Here is a 21,228-nt window from a genome sequence, read left to right on the forward strand (position 1 = left end):
CACAACAGCTCCAGGAAGTAGATATTATTACTCCAGGGTCATAAGCCTGAAAGTCAAGGCTCAAGACTCTCCCAGCTTAAACCTAGACTTTCTAAACCTGCCCTACCATTGCTTTCCTTTGTGTGATAAATAAATAAATAAATAAACAAATGAATAAGCAAGCATTTGGAGAGTCTATTTATGCCAAAAGTAGTACAAACACAAAGATATAAAAACTATACTGTTTATGATAAAGATGTTTCAAATATACAATACAAATCATAAGGGTCTTTTGTCAAGTTATAATCAGACTGACAGAATACTGAATTCAGACAGGACCATACAGCTAAACCACTTTCCTCAGGCATGGCTTGATAATGATAGATTAGAACTTCATGTTTCTGGACTCCAAGACCTACTACTGGTGATTGTTTACATGTTGACATGGACTTGGTAAATAACAAGTGCCTGAGATTATCTCCAAATTTTAGTACTGTGCTTTTTCTATCACCTCTAGAAATTATGGATAGCAGAAGTTTTTACACTTGACAGTAAGTCTTTGATTAAACTTGGAAGGCCCAGACACAAAGTTTTAACTGACAATAATGTAATCCAGGGCAGGAAGCAAGCCTGAAATGGGTTCTAAGGAAGATAGTTCGGATATGCCTCAAGCATGTGGAAAACAGCTGCACCAATTAAAAGGCAATTAAATGTGTAATAAATGGAAATGCTACCAAATTGTTCCGTAAAAAACTCCAAATGGGAATTGCTGGGGTGTACTCTGAGTGAGAAATGTGTGCCAAGAAGAAGGCTACCCTCTTTTTAGCTGATGTGCTGCTCCGCAACGCCAGCGAGGCATCTTTAAAAGTGACAACTCAGAAACAGTTCTTTTCAGAGTTGCACTCCAGCGTGTGAGAACGGTGTAATTTCTGCTGGCTCTGTGCATGGGAGAAGAAGGAATGCAAAGCACACAAATGGTGTGGGTGGGAGATACGGGGAAAACAGGGGAAGCGATGCTGCTTGACAGTCCTGCCATGGTCTGGAGCCGGTGAATCTGAGCATGCAATGGTATGAGGGAAGCTTAGAAGCAACAGAACATGACAATGGCATTTTGAGCCAGTAAAAAGAGTTAATGAGAAACTGTATAGAATTTAGTAGTCAACACTCTCCCTTTTGGATAAGGGCTGCCTCATCTTTTCTGTCTGATTTCGTACCCCTCCATAGTCCAGGGAAAAATGAGCCCTGAATGAATCCTAATAATCAAATATTTTCCATCCAGTTCTATAATACAGACCTCTTTAGATAGCAGGGTGAATCAGCCATGGTCAATCTGGAAAATAGGACGCCTATTCATCATGAGATAAGTGGTTTATTATGGGAATTAGATCTACGTTAATTGTGAGAGGAGCCAGGGAGGAGAAAGTGCAGGAGGAAAGTTTGAGGATCAGAGGAGTTAACATCCAGTCTGTCTGAGAAACCAAGCATGTCCAAGCCTTCAAGATGGGGCTTTGAGAAAGAGAGGGTCACTAGGATCTGGGGGCGGCTGTGTCTCTGTGAGTGTGCCTGCAGGTCTCTGGGGTGAGGGGCTTTCAAGATTGACAGTCAGGAAGAGGAACTGGATGCCATGATTATTTAAAGCACTCGATTGTGTTGACTTGAAGGTGAGCATGTGGTTACTCAATGTTAAAAGGGTTCTTACCTGTTAGGACATCTTATAAGCTGGTCTACATAATCAGGACTATTCTTTTTCTTTTTGAGTTGGAGTCTCACTCTGTCGCCCAGACTGGAGTGCAGTGGCCGCTCCCGGCCACCGCAGCCTCGACCTGCTGGGCTCCGGCGATCCTTCCGCTTCAGCCTTCCAAGTAGCTGGAACTACAGGCGTGCGCTACCATGCCCGGCTAATTTTTTGATTTACTGTAGAGATGAGGTCTCGCCAAGTTGCCCAGGTGGGTCTCGAACCCGTGGGCTCAGGCAATCCACTCACCTCAGCCTCCCAAAGGCGTGGGATTACAGGCTGAGCCACCGAGCCCGGCTAGGACTACTCTTTTTCAAAGCATCAGAACAGGAGTCAACAGACAGAGTTGGCTGATGCTACCCAAATTCAAGTATCTCTTTACAAGAGAGACATTTTCTCTACCTCAGGTTTTAGCATAGCAGTAAAAGGAGATGCCTGAGAGGTACTCATTTACGTTGTGGATAAATTTTGTACAAGTCTTCTTAGGTAGATAGGTATAAAGACTCACAGATATATAAAGTAAGTGCTCCACAAATAAAACTACAATGTATTCATCAACTACCATTTCATCCTAAATCACATATTAACCACTAGGTCAAATTAATACAGTAACTCGGGCGTGAGTATACACTTATCCAGGAATGGATAAGGAAAAACTTTTCTAGGCTTTCCGAATCTTGCAGGTGGTAAATAAGAATGCCAAACTCACATGAAGGTGGACTTATGGTTACAAATTCTGACAGGAAATATTTTATGAAATTTCCAGCCAGAACCCAAGTTAAGACAGGTCAACCTCCTTATCTCCCTTTGTTGGTGAGGTGATTTTTTTCCTATTGTTTACTTTTCCCGGGGTATAGGCCTTTGAGGGTTCCGAATTTCTGTAGGGCCTCCCACTTCTTACTTTGTATGGTCCAGGTTTTGTCTCCTATTTCCAGCATGACAATTCACACCCATGCCTTCTGTCTCCTGAAGCAGACTTCTATTTTGGTTTATAATTTTGTTTATAGCAGCCTGTTCATGCTGGGCTCCTTGGAATGCTCCTACTTTCTCCTGAATTCCACCATGCATACTTGTTCCCTTACTCACAATAGTAAAAACATGGAACCAACCCTACTGCCCATTGAAAGTGGACTGGATAAAGAAAATGTGGTACATAAGCATGATGGGAGTACTACGCAGCCATAAAGAAGGATAAAACCATGGACTTCACAATAAATTGGATGGAGTTGGAGACCATCACACTTACTCATCTGTAACAGAAATGAAGAACTGAATACCACATGCTTTTACTCATAAGTGAGATGTGAACATAATCATAATAGCACAAGGGAGGGATCAGCAGTCCTAAACTAGGGGAAATGAGAACCAGTTGGAGGCCCAAACTTCACTTGCACGAAAACTACTTATGTACGTAATCCTGACTTGTACCTCACATCTTCATAACATAATAGTTATAAATAAAAGTAAAAATAAAGCTACTTGTTATGTTTTATATTTCCTGTGTTTTTGTCTCAGAGCTCTTCAGTGGTTTCAGAATTCTAGATTTATGGAAAAGAAAGTTGCCAAGTTGATTACTAAAATTCCTTCTGGTCAACACTGTGCCACACATTGCAGCACTGTAGACTGGAATTCTATTACCCAAAATCCAAGAAAGAGAGGTTTGAATCTTATCCTCTAGGAGTCTTGGGGCGGGGGAGTATTCTCATCCCATTAACCTATACTCATTGCATTGTTGGGGTTCTTTGAAGTAGTGAAAGAAGTATTTTCTTCTTGGATTTCCATTCTTTAAGTTTATAGATGGTGAGAAACCCTAATCATTACCAATCTCTTTGAAGGCAAAGGTGTCTTAGTGCTCAGTTGTGGTTTTGAAGCTCCAAATTAATGATCTGTTGTGTAATGGAGATAAACTCTTGAGAATTACTGAATCTAGCAAACCATCTGCTCTTCTTTCTGGTACATTGAAGATAACCCGAGCCCACAAGTCAATGTGCCTGTTTAAGATTAAGAACTAGTCAGTACCTGGAATAAAGGAAGAGCAGTGGAAAATAAATATTTTTTCACTCTTAGCTGGAAGCAATAAAATGGAGACTTTGAGTTCTTCTTTTTCAATTATTTGGATGCCTCTCCAGTTAAGGTAATAAGGGTTTCTTACTTGAGAAAGAGTATGAGAGTGGAAGTATAATTTATTAATTCAACAAATATTTATTGGCCAGCTTTTATGTTGGTATTAGGCATGACAAAGAAAGGTCTCCCAAACATGAGAAGATCAGGCCCATCCTGTGGGTTCCTGAAACGTAAAAAATCCCTTTCAGAGAAACCAGACACAATGCCATTATTTATTAAAAGAAACTGACAGATGATGGACTGTTCCATACCTGAATTTGCCCGTTGGAGTAGAAGTGGTTTGCTACTGCAGTAGATGTGAGTACTCCCAGTGAACACACTCTTGCATATGTGCATCATCAAGGAGTTAAGACAGGAATGCAGGGGTGAGGAGACAAGACAGACATGTTCTCTCAGTCTCCCAAAACACTGGCCTGTTGAGAATAATGTGCAAATGTTTGAAATAAAAGTCATACTTCTAGTCATTCTATGCCAGCATAAGGAAATCAAGTCTTCATGAGAATAGATACAAAGGACATAAAATACAAAGAGTATAGAAAATAAATACAAAGAAAGATGAATGCTATTTTGTACTTTGAAGTTATAACTCCTCATTTTAAAAAATCATTTTACTTTCCTAGGTGCTTGATTGGTGGGTTAGTATAGACTTCTCAGTTCCCTCATACTCTGACACTGGCTGATGTCTCCCTACCCTCCCAGTGCCACCATCCATCCTCCTTGTTAATTTCACCTTTGCTTCTATGGTAGGTATTATCACAAAATTCTTGGGAACACAGCTCGTTTCTGTTGAAACTTTTTAGAACACTGTGTTCTTTCTCCTAAGAAAGGGATACTTGTGAGTAGAGACAACCTCAGACCAACCAAAGTGAATAGGGTATCATCTTCATGAGAGTGGGGACACATTATTCTGTTCACTGCTGTGTCTCCAGGACTACAGTTTTGCAGTGCCTGGAAAGTAGTAGCTGCTCAATAAATATTGCTAAATAAATGAATAAATGAGTGAGCAAGTAAGGAAAGGAACAGAAAAGTTGTGGGAGTTTTTGCCAGGGGAAACATCTCCCCCTACCCAAGTGGACCTACAGGGATTAAATAGCTTTCTTAGGATATTTGGAAGGTTGTCAGTCTGCTGTCTGCTAAAGACCAGTGACGCTCTTCTAAGTCCCTCACCACCTGAGAATAGTTAGATATAACCTCAGGCCCTCAAAACAATGAACATTAAGGGAAAAATGAAATTAAAAACAAGTGAGTGGAAGGTTATCAATGCATCCTTCTCCAGTGTCATCAGCATCATCATTGGTCTTAGCAGCAGCAGCACCACCAGGCAAAACATATGAAAAGTTTATATGTTATGCTGAAAACTGCAAGAAGGAAAAGTGACTGACACCGCCATCTCTACTTCTGGAAGCTGGGGGAACCCATCCGTGACTCCACTTGATATGGACCACAAACTCACCATCAACAACTGGGGTCTGCACTTCCCGATTTCTTTAGAAGGTATTGCCAGCCCTCCTCCTTTCCAATATCTCAATTAAATCATAAGTTAATTCCGGCTGAAATTAATAACAGGTAAATAAATATAATTTGCGCGAATAAAAACAACATGAATGTACAAAACACAAAGAGACAAATATTTAAATGTATGGTCGTCCCTAGGTATCTAAGGGAGATTGGTTCCAAGACTCCTGTGGATACCAAACCCTGCAAATGTTCATGTCCCTGATACAAAATGGCCTAGTATTTGCATATAGCCTCTTGTATACTTTATATCACCTGCAGATTGCTTATAATACCTAATACAATGCAAATTCTATGTAAATAATTGATATTGCATGTATTTTAACATTTTATCACTTTTAATTGTTAAAAATGATTATCATGATTTTTCGTTGTTTAAAAAAACAGTTTCAATTTTAGTTGTTAAAAACATTACCATGTGTTCTTTTTTCCTCTGAATATTTTTGATCCACATTTGGTTGAATCTGTATTGCAGGACAGGATTCTGGAAGGTCAAATGTATATAGTTTTGTATCCAGACAAACCGAAGTATTTTTCAGCTGCAGAAGTGGGAGGAAGGAGTGATTTGGGAAGGGGGGAATGGAAAGGAAGAAGACTCTCTAATAGAGTAGGAGTTAGGAAACCCAGCACTGAATAAAACTTGCCCAGTTATAAAATTCCCTTAAGTGAGGATCTTTGAAATATCCCCATTAACGAAGATAAAGAGCCTACAGATGTTCAACCAGTCTAAGCAGTTGATGAGCAGAACATCTAAATGCTTTCATTATGAAAAGTGATACTTTCTCATTCAGAAGCAATAATGAGCTATTTCTTACTGATTTCACTGGGAGAGAATCTAGAGGACTCCAATATTTTTCCCTCAATGATGTTCCACTCACCTCTATACACCCACACACTTCATGGCTGAGGTAATTTTTGTGCTGACCTCCTGTAAATTCTCACTTATATAAATTCTTCACTTTACTATAATCTGAGTTGTCTTCCCCAGTTCCCTTATGAAACCATTTTAAGAGGTACTAAATTATTTTAAGATCACTGTGACCCTAACATTTATCAAATTTAAAACTTCACATTTTTAAAACTTCTCTATAGAATTTGGCATTTTAAAAATTGCTCCTCACTTGGCCTATCAAATAATTTCTTTTCCTACTTTAGGTAATTTCTTGTGTCTCCTTTAAGATGGTCTTCTTCCTCTACTGGCCCTTAAATATTGCTTTTCCCTGATGCCTCTCATCTTCTCTTCTTCTCTTAGTCTTTCACATGGCCTCTCATCTTCTCTTGCTACTAACTGTCGCCAGGTGATCTCATTCACTCTCATCGAGTCAACCACCAATCTAGGATAGGTGCTCCCTCAACTTCATTATCATCAACCCAATTGTTCTATTGGCATTTTTAGCTCAAACTCAAGATATTGAAAAAAAAATGCACCATCATTTTTCTTTCCTAGGCTGGTTGTCATTCCAATATTTTCTCTTAATTTTTAAAAAATATCCATCCATCCACATAGTCAAACTAGAATTCTGATAGACAATTTTGATTTTTTCATCATACTGTCCATCCAGTGGTCATTTCTTTGCTTTCCAAATATATAACCACATACACGGTCATTGGCAGAACCCCAACGAGGTTCCTCGAAACTAACCTCTCTTCTAGAGAAGACAGAAAATAAAAGATATTGTTTTCCAAGCAGAGATTAGCACCACACTTAAAGAACTGACGAATGTAGGGTTAATGGTTCCAATTTAATTTACCAATCTAAAAGAGATAGTTCTAAGAGGAGGACACTTAAGTACTGCAAATTCAACCAAATGGTAACCCCTATTACTTCTTTTACTTTATACTAGCTGTGGCACCTTTGCTATCTGAATAGCATGTTAACACAGTATTAAGAACATGAATTGTGGTCATTGATCTGGCAAGTGTTCTCTTTTCCATCACAATCAGGAAGAAGAGCCAGAAACTGTTCATGTTCACATGGGATGGTCGACTGTATATGTTTATGTTCCTTGAAGACCATCACATTCCCCCAACTATCAAGAGTGTTGACTGCTGTTGGCTCACAGCAGAGTCTCTCCCAGGACCTGCCTTGTAAAAAGTTATGCACTCTTCCTTGGGGTCAGTCTAATGGTTAATTAGTGCAGTGGTACAAGGCCTACCTCATTTATTAATATAACATCTCTGAAGGGTCTTCCTTTGGATCTGGCTGAACTTTCTGCTGCAACTATGTATATTGCGGTTCAGTCTATCCCTTTGCCTGATCTTTCTTTTCTTACTCCCTTAAAGTTGTTGTTCCTGAGGCCAATCCCCAATAAACCACCTGCATGCAAATCTCTGTCTCCAGTTCAGAAGTTGGCTCTCATGGAACCCAATCCATGACAAACACTGAGCCACTTGCCTGACACCCACATGTATCGCATGTTTCTTTCTCCAGTGCTTTCTTCTGTATAGAAAACCCTTTTCCCTTTGTGGTACTGTGATACTCTTCAGAAAGGAACAACTGATTTCCCTAGCACCTGCTGCTGGAAAGCAGCCCTTCACTGTCAGCTCTCTTTTGAAGATAATTACTCATCCTATGTCACACATCCATCTAGAGTCAACCCTCATTTAGTGACTGACCAACAAGATGACGTAATAGCTAGGCTACTTCACTCCTACTTGGAAAAACTCGGAAGGGCTCCCTCAGTTCTAGAGCTCTTATGGGAATGACTGAGGCTTTTGGACTGTATCAGTTCTTCCTTCTCCCCAAACTTGTGTCCTTCCCTTCCCTAGAGCATTCTTTTTTAACTGTCTCATGTTCTAATCTTCTTTTTAGAATCTGCTTCCTGGTGAACTCAACCTGCAATGTCCTTCTTTTCCTTTAAAAACTCAGCTCAGAGGTCCCCATTCCAGGAACCTCCCCCAACCATGTCCCATATGCAATCTCCCCTTCCAGACTGAGCTAGTTTTCCTTTAATAGTGCTCCCATACCATCCTGTGTATGGTCTCATGACCTCCATCATCACAATTCTCACTCTCTAGAAATATTTACCTGTATATGTGGTTTTCTCTTGCACTGAACTGTGTGTTTTTTTGTGTTGCCCAGCTGATTATCCCGGGGGCAGAAGAAAGAGCAGCAAAGTGTGCTTCAGAGATCTGAGTTCTAACCTGAGCTGTCCTAGTAGTTTTCTATGTGCCATTACCTCTTCATGTGTCGCTTTGCATAACTATAAAATCGGAATGGTAATCTCTATCTTTCCTTCTTTACCCGGTGAGTTTAAAACAATCATTATTGAGTAACTGCAGACCTAGAAAGATGGTAGAGCAAGAGCAAAGGAAAATCACATTGGTTCCAGAAAATCTCCTGAAAAAGAGGAAGACTTATCAAACTCTCAAAGCCACCCAGGCAAAGTGGGCTCTTTTGGCGAGGAAGACGCAGAGAAAAGGAAAAAGGCTCAGGTTTAAGTGACTGGAATCATTCCTGTATGATTCTTGGCAGCAGAAATGTGACAATGTGTGTCTCAGAAGGTTAGAAGTGAAACCTCATGCCTTGGAATTGCCAGGTAAGCATTCCTTGGCCTTTGTTGTGTGCATCCAAAGGACTGATGGGATGAGTTCTCTGGGGCAGAGGATATTGCAAGACTTTGCCTGAAGAAAATTTTCAGTGGTATCTTGGTCATAGTTACCCCCCAGAGCCTAAAGATGCTATATATTGTGGAGCCTTATGTCGCCTGTGGATTTCCAGATCTGAAGTCTGTTGGGGGACTCATCTTTAAATGTGGACAAGCCAAGATAAAGAATGAGACCATTCCTCTGACAGACAGCACAGTGATTGAGGAGCACCTGGGGAAGTTTGGTGCCATTTGCTTGGAAGACCTTATTCATGAAATTGCCTTCCCAGGAAAGCATTTCCATGACCCCTCATGGCTCTTGTTCCCTTTCCGACTCTCAGTGGCCCATCATGCTACCAAAAATAGAATAGGCTTCATCAAGGAGATGGGCTCACCTGGTTGTCAGGATGAACGCATCAATCCGCTAATCCACCAGCTGAACTAGAACCAGAATGTCTGAAAGGACAGTGTATTGGAAGCACTTGTTTTTGCTTTTTTTGAATTGTTATCAAGTATCTTCAGAGAAGATTATTTGGGGCTCTTTCTTCAAAAACTGGAAGGAAAAGGTCAGGGAAAAGACAGAAGTTTATGTTCACGGCAAGCACCTCTCATCACAGTTCTGTTCCAAGGAAAAATTCCAGTGTTCTCCAAGTTGGCTGCTGCCGCCTCTAAAACCAATATATGTCATGCAGGAAGGTATCTCGCTTTGTTAAATCTTCTATCCTGGGGTTCAGTATTGATGAATGAATAATGCAAGCATGCGTACAAGGTTCCCCAAGACTCCTAGAGCAGTGGACCAAGCCCAGGGGCTTACTTGAATCTGGGGGTCCCTGAGGCCTTGCTTTGAAAAGACTTGAAATACAATTAGAAACAAGAACACAAAAACAACTGCTTAGTCATCTCTTTTCTGAGTCCATGTTCCAACTTTTCAGTAAAGGCTTTGAGGGCTTTCACACTTGTGACTCTAAATCCTTTTCTCTAGCTCAGGATTTGAGAGTGAAAGACTCCTTTGCCAAGAAAACATACATATATTCAAAATTTTGCTTGCAGTTTTAGGGTGGTCATAGACCCTTCTCAGAGACCTGTGTACCTTATGTGAGGAAGTCCTTTTACTTGTCAGATCACCCAGGTCCTAATCTTGCTAGTCTCTAGTTCCATGCCCTGTGGAAGACAGAAGCTCATGAAGACAAATTTTCCCCTTCCCGGTGCAGATTGTGTTACTCCTGCACCATCTGGAACTCTGGGAAATGCCCATCATTTTCCCCCTGGGCTTCAGAGTGTAATTTCCTGGTTACTCTGAAGATCAACCCTCTCCATAAAATTCATATCAGGAAGGAATGAACGACTTTCTTGGTTTGGCATTGATGCAATTAGCACTATATGGCTTTCTAAGGTCCCAATTAGGGAACTTAATTGATCTTTTCTTTGCATCTTCTGGACTATTGGTAATAGTTTTGGAGTCCAGAAGATGCAAAGAAAAGATCAATTAAGTTCCCTAACTGGGACCTTAGAAAGCCATATAGTGCTAATTGCAGCAACAGGGTTTCTGGTTGTGTTTTTCGCTTGTGTTTTTCATTGATATCCATCCCTAAGTAGGCCTTCTGTCTGCTTCTCTCCCTTAGTTGCCTCAGCTTGCCATCTGAGCAACTGGTGAGGATGTGCCAAGCCTAGATTAAACTTGACAACATGAAAAAATATATAGATAAATAAATTTCAAAAAATGATTATTGTTGTGATTGAGATAACTCCAGGTAGGACTCCCTCATCAGAGATGGTTAAACATACTCTCCACTTAGCAATGCCCACCAATTCAGCCTTCCAAGGCTGAATAGAAGCAAGCTGCCTGCAAGGAGATCAGAACACACCAGTCTTGGTTCTCAGGCCAGGAATATACTAATGTGAACATAGCCCCAGAATTTTCTAGGGTAGTCCCAATTTAATTGTTTAATCAAGATAATTATTTAAACATATTTAAATATAATGAACACTTATGCCTTTGCAGCACTTTGAGTATAAACAAATTCCTAAACCACAAAGCGAAATCCTTTATTAGGCCATGTGACCCAATTCAGGTTTGGAAAATCATTATTCTGTATACACAGTAAATCAAAGAAGTAAATTGGCATTATGATTTATATAACGGCCTCTCATGAGTTCGATCAGTGTGAAGCAATTCCCCGGATTCCTGGTCATAGCCATGTAATGAAATTCAGTTGCTGAAATTTTAAGACTGAGGCTCTGGTTTTTTGGAGTGCTCAGCCACTTCCTAAAGCCCAGCTTAAAGTGATAATATGTAGAAACAATTTATGAGCTCCTAGTGTAGGTTAGACCCTCTTTTGACCATTTTGCAGTTATTACTTTAAGCTTCATAATGACCCCATAAAGTACCTTGTCCCTTTGATACAGATGAAGAAACGGGCTTATAGCCAGGAGTATACTGGAACCCATTATTAATATGGATTATGAGAAAACCAGTGGTAGGAATCTCTTCCCAACTTTGCATTTGATGACATCACATTGCTAGCTTGAAATTACCCATGGTGGGAGTATTTATACCACAGATCTTGGTACATGTTTCAAGTCAAGTTCTTATTATTTTGAGGGTCTGTTGTCAAACATTTGCCAGAATATCACAGCTAAGAACCAGCTGGGCCAAGATTCAAACTAAGATCTGTCAGTCTTTAAACTCTCGTTCCCCAGTGTTAGGAGAAGCTAGAGACTGAGTTTTAGAGCCCAGCACTTTACTAAGGCTCTGAAGCTCTTCTCAGACTCCCCTCCTGCTTTCCCCACCACACCTTCCCCAACTAAATTCTGCTAACTCGAAATAGAAAGCAAAGTTCAGCCAGGGGTCATCCCCTTTATTCAGTTTCAACTCTTGCCAAAACGAAAAGTCAAATAATGAAGCAACTAGAGAAAAACCAAAGAGACAAAGACAACTTGGCTGCTATTTGTTCAGTATCCGTGAATAAATGCAAAGGAGGAACTGAATAAACCATTAGTTCCCAAATGCTTTGAGGAACCCCACTGGAGAGCTCTTTTACTTGGCAGTGAGGAGAAGGACCCCATGGAAGCCTTAATCGACACCATCTAATTACAGGAGATGGAGTTAATCTCTGGGCCAAGTGTCCATCTGCTTCTCATTTCTAATCAGTTAGCACACATTAAAAGTGAACACAACATATAAACTCAGAACAACCTCAGCCATGCATTACACTTCCAAGACAAGAGTAAGATAGGAAATGAACTTCAAGGAAAATAACAGCAAAATGAGCCATATGCGCTACTAAAATCTGGCATGGACTAGAGTCAGATATTGAGAAAATGACTTTTAATTCAGTTTTTAATGACACTGGACTCCCTACTAGCTACAATGACATCAATCCTGAGGCAAAATTTAATAACCTTACATATTCATTTTGCATGTATTTTATAGTCCTTTTTCTGTATATTAGTTCCACCTTTGGTTTTTAATTGTTAATCCTTTGAGGAAATAGACAATATCTATTAAGTCCTTATAGTAATAAATTGAGTGCTTTGGGCACAATAAATATGCCCTAAGATTGTGCTGCCTCCACTCAAGATTGTCTCAAACTTGCAAAGCAATACCCTTTAGGGTACCTCTCTATCTTTACACGTTGACAAAGCTTCTAGGCGCCCTTGTGCTTTGCTCTTGCTGACTTTGCTTTGAAGCAAGTGGGGCAGGTTAAGGGTGGACTGGCAACAGCACAAAGCAGTGTTCTGCTCATGCCCAACATGGATACCACTACCTGTGACCCTTGCAAAACCCACTTCTTTTTCAGCCAGCCGAGCACATATGCAATAGACTACCCAGGAACAATCCCGGCCAAAAGGTGAGTTTTGAAAAAAGGCAGAGGAAGGCTCTCTTTCCAACAAATTGAGGAAAGTGTTGTCCAAAGGAAGCATTTGTTTTCTAAGGACTAACAAGGGGAACATTAATAACCACTATATAATCCTGAATTGTACCCCATGTCTTTAAAATAAAGAATAAAATAAAATGATACAAAAAAATCCCACTATAAACTGGTAGTTAAAATAGTAGTTATAAACTAGTATTACCAACATTTGAAAGAGCACTATACATAGGGTGGGTGGAATAGAAAACAACTTTGTCCTCCATTCATACCTGTTCTGTGATATAGTTTTTTTCTTACTCTTTTGATGAAATATAGAACGAACTAGGTCATTTCCAGGTCTTCTCAGATAAGGAAAAGTCCTGTAGCCACCACACTTTACAAAATCACTTCTCAGTAACTAAAATGTCCAGACTTGTGTAAGAGTCAAAACCCAAACTTTATTTAAAAAATATGGTTGAAACTCCTCCCTAGCCTAGCTTGTTCTTGCCCAAGAAAGGAAGTCTGCAGTGGAGAGAAATATGGGATGGGAGGTAGAAAAAGACGGGGTGGCTGGCTTCTTCTTTCTTGATTTTACCAACTGTTATTCCCACTACACTTTTAATCTGCTAGTTGGGACTTTGGTTCTCCTCTAGTGCTGAAGCAGAAGAAAGACACAAGAGGTGATAGGGCTAGACAGGTCTTGACTGACCAGTACAGTCAAGAACTGGCACTGCCTACTCTGGGTGGGGCAGATATTTAGAGTTTTCTCACTTTTTTGCCCTGAAAGTATGTACAATGCTAATCATTTCTGATCTCAGAGGTTTATTTGTGTGTGTGTGTAGATATTATTAAATTTATCATAGTACACTGAAAGTTTTTTTTTTTTTTTTACTATAAACAACTATTATATTTTATAGATTTTTTTCTACATCTATTGTGGTGATCACATGAGCTTCTTTATTCTGTTGCTTTGTGAATTGCGTTAATTAATTTTTCAAATGTTAACTTTTGCATTCCTGGATTAAATGACTTAGCTTTTCCTAAGTCATTGAATTCAATTTGCTAATATTGTGTTTAAAATTTTACATTTATAGTTTGAGAAAGACTGGTTTATACTAGTTGAATATTCTTAATTTGAAAATCCAAAATGCTCTGAAACTCAATTTGTTTGTGTGTGTGCCATCACGATCCTAAAAAGAAATGCTCATTGGAGCATTTGAGATTTTGGATTTTGAGATTAGGGTTTCTTAACTGGGAGATGGAATGCAAATATTTTAAAAAAAATCTGAAATCCAGAACACTTTTGGACCTAAGAATTAGGCATCAGAATCCCAGTGGGCCTTCAAAATGTTAGGTCAGACCCACAGGGGTGGAGGATAGTGCTGGTCTTTGATCTGGTGACATGTGAAGGATACAAAGAATTGCACAAAAGTTAGACTGGAAAATGCAGTTTATTTAGAAAGTAGACGAGAAAGACAGTGAGAGTGAGAGAGAAAGAGAGAGAGAGAGAGAGAGAGAGAGAGACACAGAGAGAGAGAGACAGGAGACAGAGAGAGAGACAGACAGACAGAGAGAGAGAGAGAGAGAAAGAGAGAGGAAGAGGAGATTCACCTCCCCAAGGTAGGGGAGGGGGACCAAAGTTAGGAAATATGGTCTCTATAGCTCAAGGAGCCATGTGGCCAGACCATAGCTTAGCAAAGCAATGATGAATAGCTACTTAAAGTTGAATGCTTTTACACTTTCCCTTCAATGGGGGCAGGTCATTAAGGTGGCTGGGTGGTGGCCTTTTTCAAGTCAGGTAAGTACAGGTACTGACATCAGGTGATAGTCAGCAGGCAAATGGGTCGGTCAGTCACATGACTGTTTCCATGTAGATGGGGCCTATCTATGTCATGAAGATCATGAAGGGCTGATTAGGTTAACCTGGGTTTCAAGGGTGGAGGCAAATATTTTAAACAGAAAAGCTAATTTGTACAAAACAACCTGGGAAAGGGGTTGGAAGACAATTACCAATAACCAACTCTGAGAAATGGACTCTGACCTTGGTTAGTGATTAAAGGGTAAAGTGAACTGCTAGAAAAACATGACAAAGCTAAGCAATGTTAAAATGGCCGCTCCTTGGCTATCTTGACTCCAACTTATGTCCTTTCACCAAGCATTTTGGATAAGGGATACTCAATCTGTAATTTTTCCTTTCTTACAATGTTTTTATCAGATTTTGCTATCATAGTCATGCTACCCTCTTATAGGGATTTGAGAAGCATACACTCTTTTTCCTATTCTCTGGAAGAGATTGGTGTTATTTCTTCTTTGAATGTTTGGTTGGATTCACCATGAAAATACTGTTCCTGGGAATTCTGTTTTGGGGTGAATCTATTTTTTTTAATGTACTGTGGCCTCTTTGAAGACTCCTCATCACTGGGGACCATTCATGTATACATTTCTACTTCAGTGGATGCACTTTCCAGCTGGTTTTCTAAGACTCCAGTTCTCTATACTCTATCTCAACAGACTCCATCTTGTTCTTTTCCTCCTGTTCTTTCAGGTGGCTCATGGGCAAAGTTCCTTTGAGAGGGATCTGGACCTTCCCCCACCCTCCCCCCTGCTTATCTCTGGTGCACAAAAAATATTTTCATCTTAAATCGTTCCACAGAGGGAATGTAAATTACTTTCAAAACAGGGATCTCTACACTGCTGCCACAGTGCTAGCTGATGTACCATCTAGAGTCTAGCACCTTTAGATTTCTTGCTGTGAGTAACACACGAGAGAACTGCAGTCTGTGGCTCATTTGCAAAATAAATTTTGTGGTGATGCATAAGCTTCCCTGATGAGAGGGTAAAGAGGCTTATAGACTTACATCCAAATAAAAGCCTCCCTCTAATTCTCGTCTTTCCTACTGGTCTCCATCATCTTTTTTTTTTTTTGAATTGGAGTTTCATTCTGTCGCCCAGACTGGAGTGCAGTGGCCGCTCCCGGCCACCACAGCCTCGACCTGCTGGGCTCCGGCGATCCTTCCGCCTCAGCCTTCTGAGTAGCCAGAATTACAGGCATGCGCTACCACACCCGGCTGATTTTTTGATTTATTGTAGAGATGAGGTCTCGCTGCCCAGGCGGGTCTTGAACCCGTGGGCTCAGGCAATCCACTCACCTCAGCCTCCCAAAGGCGCAGGATTATAGGCTGAGCCACTGAGCCCGGCTCTCCATCATCTTTTATAGGCCAGAGATGAGTAATGGCCTAAGAGTCACAAAAATTGGTTTTCTGATACCTTTTTACAAGTTCTTTTTAAGTGGTCTAGTTGGCTGGCCACTTAGGTGGTCTACACTTGAAACCTCTGCTGAAATTGACACTGTCCCATTTTAACATCCTCCTACATTAACTAGCATACCGCCAAAAATCTATATTGGCAAATTGTATAAACAAGGACACAGAGATTGACAAACATGTTATATTGAGACAGTTTCTAAGTACTGCACAGCAGTTTTAAAACGCTACTCTGCAAAATTTAAAAACTAATCATCATCCTTATTTTTTAATTTTCTGAACTCATCTCAGAATGAAAATGCCACCAGAACTCAAAGGAGATGATTTTGCATCTCATGGTGTCAGACTCACACTGGGCCCCATTTCACTTTTCCTGAGAGTTAGGATATAGGAGACCAAATTCTTTTTATGGTATCTCTTGCTTAGACCCCAGGTTTGTTGTTCTAGTGTTAGAAAGAGACTTCAGTTTTCTATCATGTCCTTTGCTCATGGCTGCCTGAAAGGCTTTGGCCACTGTGCAGAAGAAATAAATAGACAGCTACAAAGCGAACATAGTCAAGAGCCCTAAAAAATAACCAAGAAGCAAAAATGAGACTGATTTGAGTTTAGAAAGCTGAAGAAAAGGTTTTTCAATGCCTTGATTAGATGGGGAGTCATGAATGGAATGTCTATGGTTTTCAGGTATCAACACAAGGAAGTACCTCTGAGTGACAGAGTAGAAAAATTGGATGTAGAAATGTGTAATTAAACATCTGTTCTGAACCCTGACCTATGTATTTTGAGGTTGCTTTGCAAATGGACGATTATGTTCAAGACTGATTCTGAAATTCTGGAATTTTGTGGTATGGAGGGTGGTCTGGTATTAGGGGAAATGTTTATAGATACCAAAAGTCCAAAAATTCCAATTTAGTGACAGTAAGATCCATGACTTATGAGTCTACTCCCAGTTACATATGAGAAGAAGAAACAGTGGATGTAGGATGACACAAAATGCCATTTTGAAGGACGCAAAAATATCGGAAGAATAGCATTGCCAGAAACTAACTTCCTCTTACTTTAAAATGCTCTCAGGACCTCCCACACATATTTTCCTTGTTTGGAGTTCAGACAGTTCACCACAATGACCACTATATGCCTGATATTTATTCTGACTCTAAAGAGATAGCTCTGCTTTTAGAAAGGACACAACCCACCATCGCAGGGAACAGCTGAAATAATCACACATGGTAGAAGATAGCCACAGGCATACTTTTTCAAAATAAATTTTGTATTACTTTTCTCTAACTGATTTTGCTTCAGGCTCTAGCCTAAATGAAAGAGTGACAGCATGGGTAGTTACTGAGGTGGTAGTGGGCTTGGTTGTGTGGCTGTTGGGCTAGCAGAATCAGGCTGGGATCTTTTGGTTTTTTCTGGGGTAGTCCAAGAGAGACAAATAGGTAACATGCCAGGAAAGAAGTTCAGGGAGACTGTGAGGAAGGAGAATTTCCTTCTATTCCCTGTTGCCTACACTTCTTCCAATCCCATTGAAAGAATTTTTCCTGAAATAAAGAGAGACTAGCAGACAATTTTGGTGTTGTATTGGTTTGCTAACAACACTGTAACAAAAGTACCATAAACTAGGTGGTTTAAGCAACAAAAATTTATTGTTTCACAGTTCTGGGAGCTGGAAGTCCAAGATAAAAGTGTTGGCAATGTTGGCTCCTTCTGAGGGCTGTGAGGAAGTATCTGTTCCAGGCATCTCTTTTTGGCTTGTAGATGGCCATCTTTTCACATGGCCTTTCCATTTGGCTCTGTGTCCAAGTTTTTCCTTCTTATAAGATCATAAGTCATATTGAATAGGGCCCACACTAATGACCTTGTTTAACTTGATTGCCTCTGTAAAGATTGTATCTTAAAATAAGTTCATATTCTGAAGTACTTGGACTTAGGACTTTAGCATATACATTATTGGGGGGTAGGGAGAAAATAGTATTCAACATATAACAGGTGGCATCAGTGAAGGCTGCTGGTTCATCCTTGGGTTCCAGCTTCAGATCATACACCTTACTCTGTTCACAGAAGAAGGGGCATTGGAAAAAAACTAATCAGGCCCCTTGGCCAGTCCTGCTCCTGTCTTTATGAGTCCCTTTCCTCACTCAGCCTATGTTTTCACATATCAAAAATAAAGGAAGCATTCCCTTAGGTCTTCTTCTAGTAGTTTTATAGTTTCAGGTCTTACATTTAAATCTTTAACCCATTTTGACTTATTTTTTGTAGATGGTGAGAGATGAGAGTCTAGTTTCTTTTTTCTGCATATGGATATCCAGATTTCCCAGCATCTTTTATTGATGCTGTCATTTCTTCATTGCGGGTATTTGGCACCTTTGTCAAAAATCAATTGCCTATAGATGCATGAGTTTATTTGGGGGCTTTCTATTGATCTATGTGTCTGTTTTTATGATAGTACTATGTTGTTTTTGCTGCTATAGTTTTGTAGTGTGTTTTGAAGTCAGGTAGCATATCGTCACCAGCTTTGTTCTTTTTGCTCAAGATGCTTTGGCTATTCAAGGTCTTTTGAGGATCTATACAAATTTTAGAAGTTCCTTTTCTGGTTCTGTGAAAAATATCATTGGAATTTTAATGAGATTGCATTGAATCTGTTGATTGCTTTGGGTAGTATGAACACTTTAACTATATTAACTTCTCTAACCTGTAAACATGATATATCTTTCCATTTTTTGTGTGTCTTCTTCAGCTTATTTCATCAAGGTTTATAGTTTTTATTGTAGAGGTCTTTAATCTCCTAGGTTAAATTTATTCCTAAGTAGCTATAAGATTGTATCTTTATTAGATCATTCACTATTAGTATGTCGATATGCCACTGGTTTTTGTATGTTGATTTTATATCTTACAACTTTACTAAATGTGTTTATTAGTTCTAATAGTTTTTTTTGTGGTGTCTTTGGGTTTTTCTATATATAAGATCATGATGTTTGCAAAGAAGGACAATTTAATATCTTCTTTTCTTGTTGGGATGTCAGGTATTTCTTTCTCTTGCCTGATTGTTTTGCCTAGTAATTCCAGTATTATGTTGAATAAAAGTGGTGAAGGTGGGTATCTTTGTCTTGTTTCAGATTTTAGAGAAGAGGCTTTTAGCTTTTCTCTATTCAGTATGATGCTAACTGTGGATTTTATCGTGTTGAGGTACATTCTTTCTATATCTAATTTGCTGAGAGTTTGTTTCATGAAAGGAGACTAAATTTTATCAAATGCATTTTCTACACCTATTGGGATGATCATATAATTTCTTCCCTTCATTCTTTTGCTGTGATGTATCATGTATATTGGTTTGCATATGTTGAACTTTGCATCCTTGGGATTAATGCCACTACCATGGTAATGATCTTTCCAAGGTGCTGTTGGATTCAGTTTGCTAGAATTTTTTGAGGTTTTTTCATCTATCTGGATATTCATGACACCAGTCTAGGCAAGGATTTTTTGGATGAAACCTCAAAACCATGAGAAAACAAACAAACACAAATATAGACAAATGGGATTGCATCAAACTAAAAAGCTTTTGCCCAGCAAAAGATATAATCAATAGAGCAAAGACACAGTCTACAGAATGGGAGAATGCATTTGCAAACTCTACATCTGAAAAGGGGCTAATATCCAACATGTAAAAAGAACTCATTTCAACAGAATAACAACACAACCAAATAACTTGATTTTAAAATGGGCAAAAGGTCTAAATTGATATTTCTCAAAAGAAGACATACAAATGACAGGTAGGTATGTGAAAAAGATGCTCAACACCACTAATCACCAGGAAAATGCAAATCAAAACTATGGTGAGACATAACTTCACTCTAGTCAGAATTTTTATTATCAAAACATCACAAGATAACAAGTGTTGGAAAGGGTATGGAGAAAAGGGAACCCTTACACACCACTGATGGAAATGTAAATCAGTACAGCCAAAACAATATGGATGTTTCATTAAAAAGATTAAAACTAGAACTACCATATGATCCAGCAATCTTACTACTGAGTATATATCCAAAGTAAATGAAATCAGTATGTCAAAGAGATATCTGTACTTTTGTGTTTATTGCAGCATTATTCACAATAGCTAAGATATGGAATCAATCTAAATGTCCAACAATGGACAAATAGATAAATAATATGGCATATATACAATATAGAATATTATTCAGTCACAGAAAGAATAAAATCCTGTTATTTGTGGCAACATAAATAAACCTAGACAATATTATAAGTGAAATAAGCCTGGCACAGAAAGATACATTTCACATGATCTTACACATATGTGGAATCTAAAAAGTTGTTCCTCATAGAAGTAGAGAGAAGAATGATGGCTACCAAATGATGGGGAGGACAGGGGAGAGAGGGGGATGGTGAGAGATTGGTCAATGAGTACAAAGCTACAGCTGGATAAGAAGAATACGTTTGGCTGGTCTATTGCATTGTAGGATAACTAAGGTTAATAACAATGTGTTATGTATTTTAAAATAGATAAAAGAGAGGTTTTCAATGTCCTAATCTCAAAGAAAGGATAAATGTTTAAGGTAATATATATGCTAATTATCCTGATTTGATCATTGTACAATTTACACATGTATCGAAACATCACTTTATACCCCATAGATGTGTATAATAATTATTTTTGATTATTTAATAATTATTGGCCAATCGTAAATTTTATTTTAAAAAAAAGAAAAAAACTTAGTTGAACGATAGCCCCGGATTCTTTAATCTACTATGATTCTAAGGGAAACTGCAGGAGAGAGCCGGGATAGTGGGAGCTGTGCTGCCTAGTGGGTCTGAGAGACACACTTTTGATGGTGGTGGTGGGGAGCATAGAATCACTGCTTTGTCAAGGCAGAGACTTAAAGTCAATTAACAATAGACTCTTAAAATAAAAAACAAACCTAAGTAGATTTTTTTTTTTGAGTTGGAGTATCACTCTGTCGCCCAGACTAGAGTGCAGTAGCCGCTCCTGGCCACCGCGGCCTAGACCTGCTGGGATCCGGCGATCCTTCCGCCTCAGCCTTCCGAGTAGCCGGAATTACAGGCGCGTGCTGCCACGCCCAGCTGAGTTATTTTATTTTATTTTATTGTAGAGATGAGGTCTCGCTGCCCAGGCGGGTCTCGAACCCGCGGGCTCAGGC

The 21,228-nt window shown here is 39.4% G+C and overlaps 1 pseudogene; it reads left to right on the plus strand.

Annotated features, from left to right (window-relative positions):
- The first annotated feature begins 8,624 nt into the window (after window positions 1-8,624).
- Window positions 8,625-9,385, plus strand: LOC103256924 (annotated as a pseudogene).
- Window positions 9,386-21,228: the final 11,843 nt, after the last annotated feature.

The sequence above is a fragment of the Carlito syrichta genome, unplaced genomic scaffold (assembly GCF_000164805.1).
Source record: "Carlito syrichta isolate Samal-C Ts95f unplaced genomic scaffold, Tarsius_syrichta-2.0.1 Scaffold297942, whole genome shotgun sequence".
In the NCBI taxonomy this organism is placed as follows: domain Eukaryota; kingdom Metazoa; phylum Chordata; class Mammalia; order Primates; family Tarsiidae; genus Carlito; species Carlito syrichta.